The sequence below is a fragment of the Numida meleagris genome, chromosome 18 (assembly GCF_002078875.1).
Source record: "Numida meleagris isolate 19003 breed g44 Domestic line chromosome 18, NumMel1.0, whole genome shotgun sequence".
Taxonomy (NCBI): domain Eukaryota; kingdom Metazoa; phylum Chordata; class Aves; order Galliformes; family Numididae; genus Numida; species Numida meleagris.
This window is the reverse complement of record NC_034426.1, coordinates 2272223-2282264: the sequence shown is the minus strand read 5'-3', so window position 1 is coordinate 2282264 and position 10042 is coordinate 2272223.

The window sequence follows — 10042 nt, the reverse complement described above, 5'->3', positions numbered from 1 at the left end:
TTGACTCCATGCTGCAATCACCCAGCATGACAATAATAAATCTTATAAGCAGGATTGCTGTTTGAGTGCTCGAGGCAATAATTTATGTCCGTTCACACAAAAACTTTAGAGCCACAGTTTGCTTTTACAGCCATGCACTTGGATGTGGGTGCAACAAACTGGGGGAGTGTGGTGTTCCCCATTTCAATGGGACCATCAGCTTGCACCAGCCACCAGAGACCAAGGCTGCCCTGCTAGCAAGCTGTGCTGCACTGCTGGAGGCAGCTGGAGGCAAGAGGTGCTCTGTGAACCCTTGGGACAAGCCTGGGGTCCAGGTTTCTTGGTGCCATTCTGCAACCGTAAATTTCACGAGCGTTTACAGTTGGAGCTGATGTTTCTCATGCCTGGTTGACGGTCAATGAGTTGTTAGTTTGGAAAGTAAGAGCAGAATCCATTCAGATTATGTTGCAAGTAAATAATTGCCCGCACAGTTTGAAGCAAAATGGGGCCCTTGTTTTGGATGGGACTCAGACCAATGAAGTATGCCAGAATACTAATAAAACTTACTTTTTCAGCTTCATGCAAATATGACAATTAGGCTGTGGCCATATTATTTTTTTTGGCTGTGTCTGCACGGCACAGCCTGAGGTGTTATGTCAATAATTCCCGTAGTGCTGGGCCCAAATTCAGACCTTTTCCCACTGTTGGCCCAGGTTTCCCTGCTAGCTGATACAGCTCGCCTGGCTCTGGGGTTACGCAGGCAACAGGGAGCCTGGAGCTGCCATGTACACACAGACATCCTTATAGATCCTGGCTGTGACATGCACTCACAGCTCAGTGAGGACAAGCTGCTCATCCTAGCTTGGGGAAAGAAAAGAAATGCCTTTCCTCTGCCCCTAGGAACAAGAAAAAATTGCTCCGGGGGACAGAGCTACCTTCTAGATTTGGAACTTCCTATTTCATCTTGCCAGTGCTACCAGCACTGGGACAACATTATCTGCAGGGGCTCAAACAGAGGATGGGGGAGCCCCAGTGGGAGCAGACACAGCTACGTGAGCACTGGGGTCACACTGGTTTCATTCCTCTCTACTCATGGGACCAAAGGAGCTACGGAGCTGTTCCTTGCCTTTCTTTCTGGTTATTACAAAGGTACAGTAATCACAGTTGAAGAAGATGAACATTAGAAACAGGGGCTCCATTCACAAGCTCCTAGCAATTCTCAGTGGCACAGCAGGGCTGCCAGCCCACCGTCGTGCCCGTTAACCAGCAGCAGCCCCTGACTCTCTGCCACGGCTGGGTGAGATCATTAGGGATGCACTTCAAGTGTTCGTAAGCACGGAGCTGCCGCTGTGGGGAAGCCTTGAGCCTGAGAGCTGCAAATCTGTTATCGTCTGTGCCTGATGGCTGTCTCCCCCTCCTCTCTTACTGCTGTGTTTGTAATGCTAGATGTGAAAAATTAGCAAGACTCCCTCCATGCAAACAGTGGGAGGAAGTCTGCCCCTCCTGATTTATGCAATATGAGGAGCAAAGGCAGAATGTCAGATTATAACAGGACGAGGCTTTCTTGTGCTTTCTTGCCTGACTCAACTGCATTTCACTGGTGTCATAGATTTGTATCAGAGAGGGTTTGATCTCTTTGGGTTTGCATTACAGATCAGATGGGTCCTTCAGTTATACTTCCAAGCTGAAATCCTGAGTCATGTATGTCTGGATGCCATTGGTCCTACCTCCCTTGGATAATTTTTGCCATAGTGCTGATTCAGGCAGAGAAGTCCTGGGGATGGTAGGTACTGCAGGCAAATCAGAATCTGGCTCTTTACTGCCTAAATCCTGGCCAAGTGCACACAGGACTCAGTGTATGACGGGGGGTTGCTGGCCACAGCCCTGGAGCAGCACTTTGTAACTGATGTCTTTCATTTAGGAAGACAAGATATTTGTTTAAAGAGGAGCAACCACGATAGCACTTCAAAGTCAAGTGAATCTCCTCAGCAGGGAGTGGGAATGTGGCACTGACAGCACCAGTGTGAGGCTCCAACAGCAACCACATCAATAGAAATCAAAATCAGAGCAGCTGAAAGGATTTGCCCAAACCCACCCTCTCCAGCCCACGTTTTCCTCTCTCCCAGCTGCAAACCCAAAGACGAGAGCTACATTTCCTGCAGATCTTCAGTTACGACTCAGATCTTCAAATCAAATTAGAAAGAGGAAAAAACTGAAAAACTGCTTCACTGAGCCAAGGGAGAAGGAAAAATACAGGGGACTCAAATTTTAACTGCAGCTATTGGCTTGCCCCCTCCTCTCCAACTTCAGTTATTACTGAAAATCAAGGAAGTTTGAAATGCACTTTGCACACAGACTCAGCATAAATAACGCTACTTTGCATTTCATCAGCCTTATTTTCCCCATGGGTTCACTGTCATCTCTCATTTAGGCACCACAGGGATGATCAACTTCAGAAAGAAGTTGAGATGAAAGGCACCAAAATGTAAGTGGGTAAAAAATTCCTGGCACTCAAGAGCAATCCAGAAAACTTTCTGCTCCACAGGTGCAGGAGCACTGGGGGATTGAGCATGGATCCCTTTTTTGTATCAGTAACATAAACGTTATATGAAGCCACATTTTGCTTTGAAAGCGTTTACCAACAACGCTTGGTAACGGCTGTGACACCAGATGCAATGCTTTGTGATTGCTGTGGAACTAGGCACTCCTGTGCACTGGAGGGGGATGCAGGCAGCATATGAATCCCTTGCTATTTAATTTCTACTTTGAAGTATATCTAATGCTATAAAATCATTACAGCTGTTACCTGCACATAGAGAACAACAGGTGAAGGCAGTGCTGCTGAGATTAAAAGAGATAAAAAGCTTCTTTGTAAAGCTGGGGTGTCTCACATCAGATTCAAAGCCAAGTTCACCCTCCAGGTTCCTGTGTGCCCTGGTGCAAGTCCGTGTCCTTGTGCCCTGCTTCCCCACTGGCTGAAATGTGTTTTTCTCTCAGGCGTTGCCTGTAGTCACCAAGAGGACACTGAGCGTTTCTGAGCAGTGTGTACCACTGCAGTGCATGTCCTAAGCCCTGCCTGACAGGGGAGGAGGAGGAAGGGGCAGACCTCAGTGTGGGATGAGAGAGAAGGTGGTGATAGAGGTGCAAGTGTAGCCTGGAAACCAAATGGGCAACATCAGCTGAAGATCCACAAGCTTGGATACGACCCGCACGTGCTGGCAAGAAGGCAGCAGCTGTGATCTGTGGATGTGCCATGTGCAGAGCAAAGATAACCCAAGGGGTGGCTGAGGAGGGGACTGGCCCGTTGGCTTTGAATGGGGCTTACATGACAAAACACAAAGACTAATAATACTAGATGAGTGATTAAAATACATTGACGGTGACAAAGAATGGATCAATTCACATCTTTTCAATAGAGCCTGGTGCACGTAGATGTGCACAGAATAATTTTGGGAAAGGTGAAGCAGTACTCCAACAGCTAAATATCTTCACTTTTCATTTGTTTTATATGCAGTGATCTTCCAGAAGGGGATTCAAGGTGTCAGAGTAATATAGCAGAGCTTATCTACACGTGGTTCAGTAAAAGGTCACTGTACTGCATCCTCCAGAGGAGATTTATATCCCTCAGTAGATGTGCATTTTTCCCATTGTTTCACTGTGTGTTTATTCTTGGGGAGAACGCTGTGCTGTAGGTCAGTACTAGGTGCCTTTGGAAATTTCTAGGTGCAGAGAATTACTCTGGCTGCCGCTAGCAGGTTTTACAGAGTATGGCTTCTTTCTGTATTGAAACGGCTTAGGAGCAGCTTTCAGGCACCCATCATGCATAATGCTTTCATATATATAATCCAACCTGTCTTTTGCATCCTCTTTTATAGCTGTAGATGGTGCTTAGTCAGGCAATTTGCACAAGGTCATGAAGTTAAGTGGCTAAGTGAGCATCTTCAGACCAGCATCCTCCTTCCTTCCCGGCCCTGCTTTAAACACAGTTGGCCAAAGAGGACCAGGTTTTCCCTTTCCAGCAGACCTTTCCAGCTCCTGTCCCTTCCCACCCACTTTCTGCAGTGGCAAAGGCGTTCTGGGGGTGCTTTGCCTCCCATTTGGGCTCAGCCTCCTGAGTCCTGGCCAAAGGCAAACACAAACCCTTGCTCCTCCGGTGCGCTGCAAATCAGGCTCTTAAGATCTCATAAAACCACTTCTAAAGCATTCTCCATAGGGTTGTCTGTTTAAATATTTAATTTAGGGACTAGCTAAGAATAATTTAGCAGCTGATTAAGAGGGATGCCAGTTCTGCTGTTGAAGAATTGATAATCCATAGTGTACACATGTTATTGCTATTGTAGCAGTGTTATGGTGTGGGTATGAAGTAGCAGCGTTGTTTCTACCAGGCTTGGGCTGTCTGTCACTTTGATTCTGTCAGCCTAATGATGAAAGTAAATACTATTTTAAGTACCATGCCGGAGAATGTCTTTCAGAATGAAACTGCCTTATGCTAAATCTGTTCCAGAGAAGTACAAGATGTAGCCCTGATGGAGACTAACTCTGAGATAGACAGGAAGTTATCAAGAAGAGAGCATCAGATTAATTTGTTAGCCACTAAAAATAATTGCTGCCCTGCTGTTCGTGTGGAGGAGCCTGTTCCATTGCTGAAGCACAGGGGAAATTATGAAACGTGCTGGTTACTTTGACTATAGCATAAAGCAAAACTGGGCTTCCTCTTTGCAACATTTTCCCCTGCGTGTGATCAAAGTGTGCTCCAGCCAGCGTGTGCTCAGCCTGTGAACTTTATTTCCTGACCCCAGAATGACTCAGGGTTACAGAAGCAAATACTGTTGGCAACAAACGCGGCCGGTATCCATCCTCTGCAGTGGTTTTGTTCTGTCCTTTCACAAACACTGTTTTGATTATGATGGTGCTGTTTACCAGGTTGTGCTTTGCTGACATGACTTTCTTCCCCCGTATCAGGCTGCCTTTGTCCTCAAAAGCCAGGAGGTCTGAGCTTTTATATTTTCGAAGCGCTCCTTACTTCTCATCTACCGTCCGAACAACTTCTGATCAGCCATCTGAATTCACTGATTTCAAATCGTGTTCTGCTTCTTCTGCCTGTTAACTTTGCTGCTATTCATAACCACTGAATCCTGCAGAGTGCATGCTCTCTAAATCAGACTCCAGTTTTGGTATCTTTATCCCTGTTTTGTACTGGGTAAACTGGGATGCAAAGAGAAAACTTGGTTAAGGTGTTAATGGACATCTGTGATGTAGACACCTTTATGAAGAGCTGGAATGCCTGGGTGTCTTTCTGAGCAGTTTTGGTGATTCTGGGCTTAATGAGCTGTGCAAACACATACCAGAAGGTTGGCCCCGTTGTGTTGAGATTGCAGCTTGCACTGTGGTTTGGTTAGGGATGCACTCACACTGACAAGCTTTTAACCACATGAAAAGGATCTCCTGTGACTGGGAAACACTGGTTCTATGGAAAATCCTTGTCCAAATATTTGCCAGACACAACCAGATTAATGTTATTTCTACAGATACAAATAATAAAGGAAAATACTGGGAAAATAACTGATCAGCCCCAAACTACTACAGCTTTGCCATCTTGAGCGAACTGTTCCAATTCCTTCCAAAGGCCACAGAGAAAAACTGGGCCCTTTCAAGGAAAAATTCCTCTTCTAAAGTGTCCATCTAAAATAAGAGCACATCAGCTGTGCTGCTCAGGGAGTGTATCTCTGTGTATCTCTGCTTTGGCTGAAGCTAGGCTGAGATGTAGACGTGCACGTGGGAGGCGTTGATAGAAAAGGAGAGAGCCTTCTCCCCAGGCCTGAGGGGAGGATCAGTGCTGTCCACAGGTGGTGGGGAGCTGGACAAGGGCTCGCTCGGCACTTCTCCCTCTTCGCTTGTCCCTGTGATCCTTAATGCACAGCAGCAAGCGGTTGTTGGAACCCAAACAGCCTGGGAGGAAACACAGAGCTAGGTCTTTTTCATTTAGCCAACTACATGGTTTGAAAACAAACAGATGCTTTCTTCAAAACAAATCCACTACAACAATTTATTTACAAAATTCCCCGAGTGGAGCAGAAGTCACATAAAAGCTTTTAGGCTGACAAGCGAATCAAGGGCATGTTGTATTTAGCAGATGTTAATAGATAAGCCAGGGAGAGAATATAAGGGAAGGGGAAAATACATGTTACCGCACGTTTATATCCAGCATTTTTCACTGATTTCTCTTCTGAACCTAACAGTGATTGAGCACATTACTGAAGGTTGTGTTGCATTTATTGATTATTGCATTAATCAGACATAGACCAGCACTGAGTTCCTTCCATTGGCGGCCTCGTGCTCAGGGACACAGAAGCAGTGCAGGTGAGGGAGCAGAGCCTGTGGGTCAGCTCTGCTGTGCTTTGCTCACAGGAATGTTTCCACCCAAGTGCCACTGTCTGTACATTTCTTCTTGTTGTTATGAATTACCATTGCAGGAACATCAGAGGGGCTGCGATGCCAACCAGGCCTCCTGTGTTTGGAGCTGTGCAAACACGTACCAGAAGGTTGGCCCCGTTGTGTTGAGGTTGCAGCTTGCACTGTGGTTTGGTTAGGGATGCACTCCCATTGACAAGCTTTTAACCACATGAAAAGGATCTCCTGTGACTGGGAAACACTGGTTCTGTGGAAAATCCTTGTCCAAAGCAGCGGAAAAGACAGGGTATGGCTCTGAAAAAATGAAGCCTAAGGCCATCAGTTTGAAGAGGTGTAAAGCAATACAGCAGTGAACTTTCAGGTCAGCTGGAATTTTGGCCCTGAATATTTAACCATGGAAAGATAGTGACTGAATACCGTAAGTGAAGAAGTTTTCATTATGAGGAGCGTGTGAAAAATTAACAGCTCCGTTGTTAATTTCTGCCAAGGCTCTCCCCGTATTTGGAAATATTTGACATCTTTGGAGAGACATGAATTTTTGGTATTGTTCCAGGAAAGCAGCTGTGTCGGCTTACAGTCTGGCTGCAAATGGGCTGAGCAGATGACCAGGAACTATTCAGTTCTTTAGGTAAAACCTCTGTCTTCCTTTCCAGGACAATTCCTACCACCGAGCTGGTTAGATTTATTAGTGGGAAATTGATTAGTCTCAGTTTGCTGTCATGTCGTTAGAGGAGGGTGAAGGGTGTGTGAAGATGAATTCAGGTGCTGTTTTGTTTCATCTGATAAAGTCTGCCATTGCAATCAAGGAGTGAGATTCTCTCCCTCTCATCCAACGTTTATTTATGGATCTGAGACAAAAACAGAGTCTGGTGCAAGAAGCACAATGCAATCTGAGAGCACCTCGGGTAAGGCCAGATGTGAGAGGATGCTTGCTTTCTGCTTTAGTTATTTCTCTCCCACTTGGTGCTGTGCACATTTTAACTCAATTGTAGCAATTCACACATCTTCAGAATGGAGTTTGTCAGAACCAGGAAATAAGTTCCATCAAGAGAAAAGCAAACAGGAGGAAACTCCTTTCCTGAGTTCCCCCATCATCATAAACACTTCACACTTCCCTGGACTCAGAGCTCTTTAAACACATCAGTGTGATGGGAATCTCTTGCTTGCTGCTGACATGGGGCATTTCTGCCACGGACCCGAGCAGCTGCTCACTGATAGCAGCATTTTACAGCAGTATTTCTCAATAAAAAAGAAGTGAGGATGAATCTGTGGCTCTTAGTCCAGTAGGGAACATGAAGAGATGGTGATAATTGCAGTGGATTGGATCCATGCCATGTTAATATGCATTTGCCATGATGTTTCTATACTGATATGCTAGAACTACTGGGATGGAAGATGGGCCTGGATATGTGTGCCAGGTATCACTCATTTCAAGAGAAATGTAGGCACATGAAACTATGGGCAGGTCACTTAGTTCACTACCAGTCCCAATATTTTGTGGTAGGCAGAGGCCAATTGACTGATGGGAAAGGAAAGGCATCAAAAAATGGTACTGAATGTAACCAGAAGTCCCTGCTTTTTTGGGTGTCTGCTTGGTTTTGTTTTTAAGGAATAAGTATGACTGAGAGAATTTATATTAAAATTAAAATTTAAGACTATTAAAGCCTGCTTCCCAGACTGCAGACAATAATATCTAGACTGTGGTACCAGATAATCTCCCAGAAGGGAACAGTGTTTGAACCAAGAAATGTCAACGTTCAGTTGTAGAAAGAAAGAAGGTATTGCTTTGCAGATCTGTGTTGGAAAGTTTAAGTTCTTACCCATGAATAAATATAAAATATTAATTACTGAAGGGTATTTTTTAGGGGATAATGTCTGACAGTGGATGGTTGTAAAGCAGCTGCCCAATGCCTCCAGAAGAAACACGATCATAAGGGAATTGTGGTGGGTAAAGAAAAAATATATCTAATATATTTTGAAATAAAAATAAATCCTTGGAAATTAGATATGGCTGTCAATACTCTGAGAAAATCTCTAACCAAATTAATGCCATGATAAGTATATTTGTTGTGGGTTTAGTGGATTTTACTAGGGAGGCATGCCTAAGAATTTGTAAACACTATTTATTATATCTGATGGAGGGGAAAATGTAACCATACGGTGGTAAAGCATGCTTTGAGTGTGCTCCAGCTCGCAAAGTATTTCATTATCAAAGTCGGTACTCTTCCAAAACACACTCACCTCCAAGACAGACTTGGGGAGAAAGTCGTTCCTCTTGCAGATGGCTCGATGAAGTCAGACAGCAGGTCAATAGCAGAGGTGGGAAAGGGGCAGAGAACAGGAGGTGTCCTGACAGGGGTGGGAGCCATACATGAAGCACCAGGCTATGGGGCTGGCTTTGTCCCCATGGTCTCGCTGGTGCTGCTCTGAGAAGGGGGGGGAAGCTGAAGGACCTGTATGTCCCTCCCTGCCTGCCAGGGGGATTACTTGGGCTGAGCCAGCCCGGGCAGAAAGTGCTGGTGCTCACACACCAAGCCCTCCAGGCTGCCTTTTCAGGGAAAGAAGCTTCTCCATTTTTTCCTGATACTTTCCCCCTCTCCCACAAGCTTTCCCTGGCATCATTTCTTTTGAGTACTTGCAAAACCCTGCAGTACTTTACCATGCGTGTTGTGGACATGTGTAGTGCTAAGAAGTCTGGGGGCCCCTCTGTGGGTTTAAAAGGAAGAAAGGGAGAAATGTAGCAGAGAGACCCTCAAGACCTGTGTTTGAATACCCACGCTCTGCTGCATAGTGCTTCTGCTCCACCAGCATTCAGCTGCAGCTTCGCCTTCTTTCTAATGCTTTATTTAACCTCCACTTAACCTTCCCCCTTACCCAACTGTCTGGTTACTGACTCAGCTTCTCACCCTCAGTATTCCCTTCACTGTGCTTTATGGGGAGCAGAACCCCATTCCATCCCAAAAGCAGCGAGCAGCTTGGTACTGGATAAGCACAGGCTTCTAGAGCTGCTGATGCAGTTCCCAAGGCCCGTGTCCATCTAGTGCCCAGCCCATCATTAGCTGTGGAGCCCTTCTGAAACACACAGTAACAGACAAGTTGGATTTTATTAGGAGAGGTACTTGAGGGAGCTTGCAGCAATATCCCTGAATTTTTACTGGATGGATACATGGAGGAATTCACAGCATTTCTAAAAACTGATATTATAAACCTCCTCTAGCAGCTAATGCACCACAGAGTCAAGGTCCTGATTCTTACTTCTATGCAAGTCTTTATGGAAGGCCTTGGTCACCTGGACCTGTGAGCAATGACTGCGTTCAAATCAGGCTGCCAAGTCTTTCTTAGAATATTTTTGTTTTCTCCTGAGTTTTTGGTGCCTGTAGCTAAATAACAGAGCAAGGGCATGTTTCTAATTGTACTCAGTAGTTTTGAATTCACAGTTTAAGCGGTGAAGGGAAAAGAGAGAGAAACTGCAATGGAGAGAAGAACAGCTTTGCCTAAGGCAGGCTGCTGCAGATGGGGAAGAGCTAAGGAGAGAATAAAAGTGCAGGTATTAGAAAACTGCCTAACGAAGAGGCCTAGAATTCCAGTTCTAACAGAGAGGAAAGAGCTTTCTTTCTTTCTTTCTTTCCTTCTTTCCTTCTTTCCTTCTTTC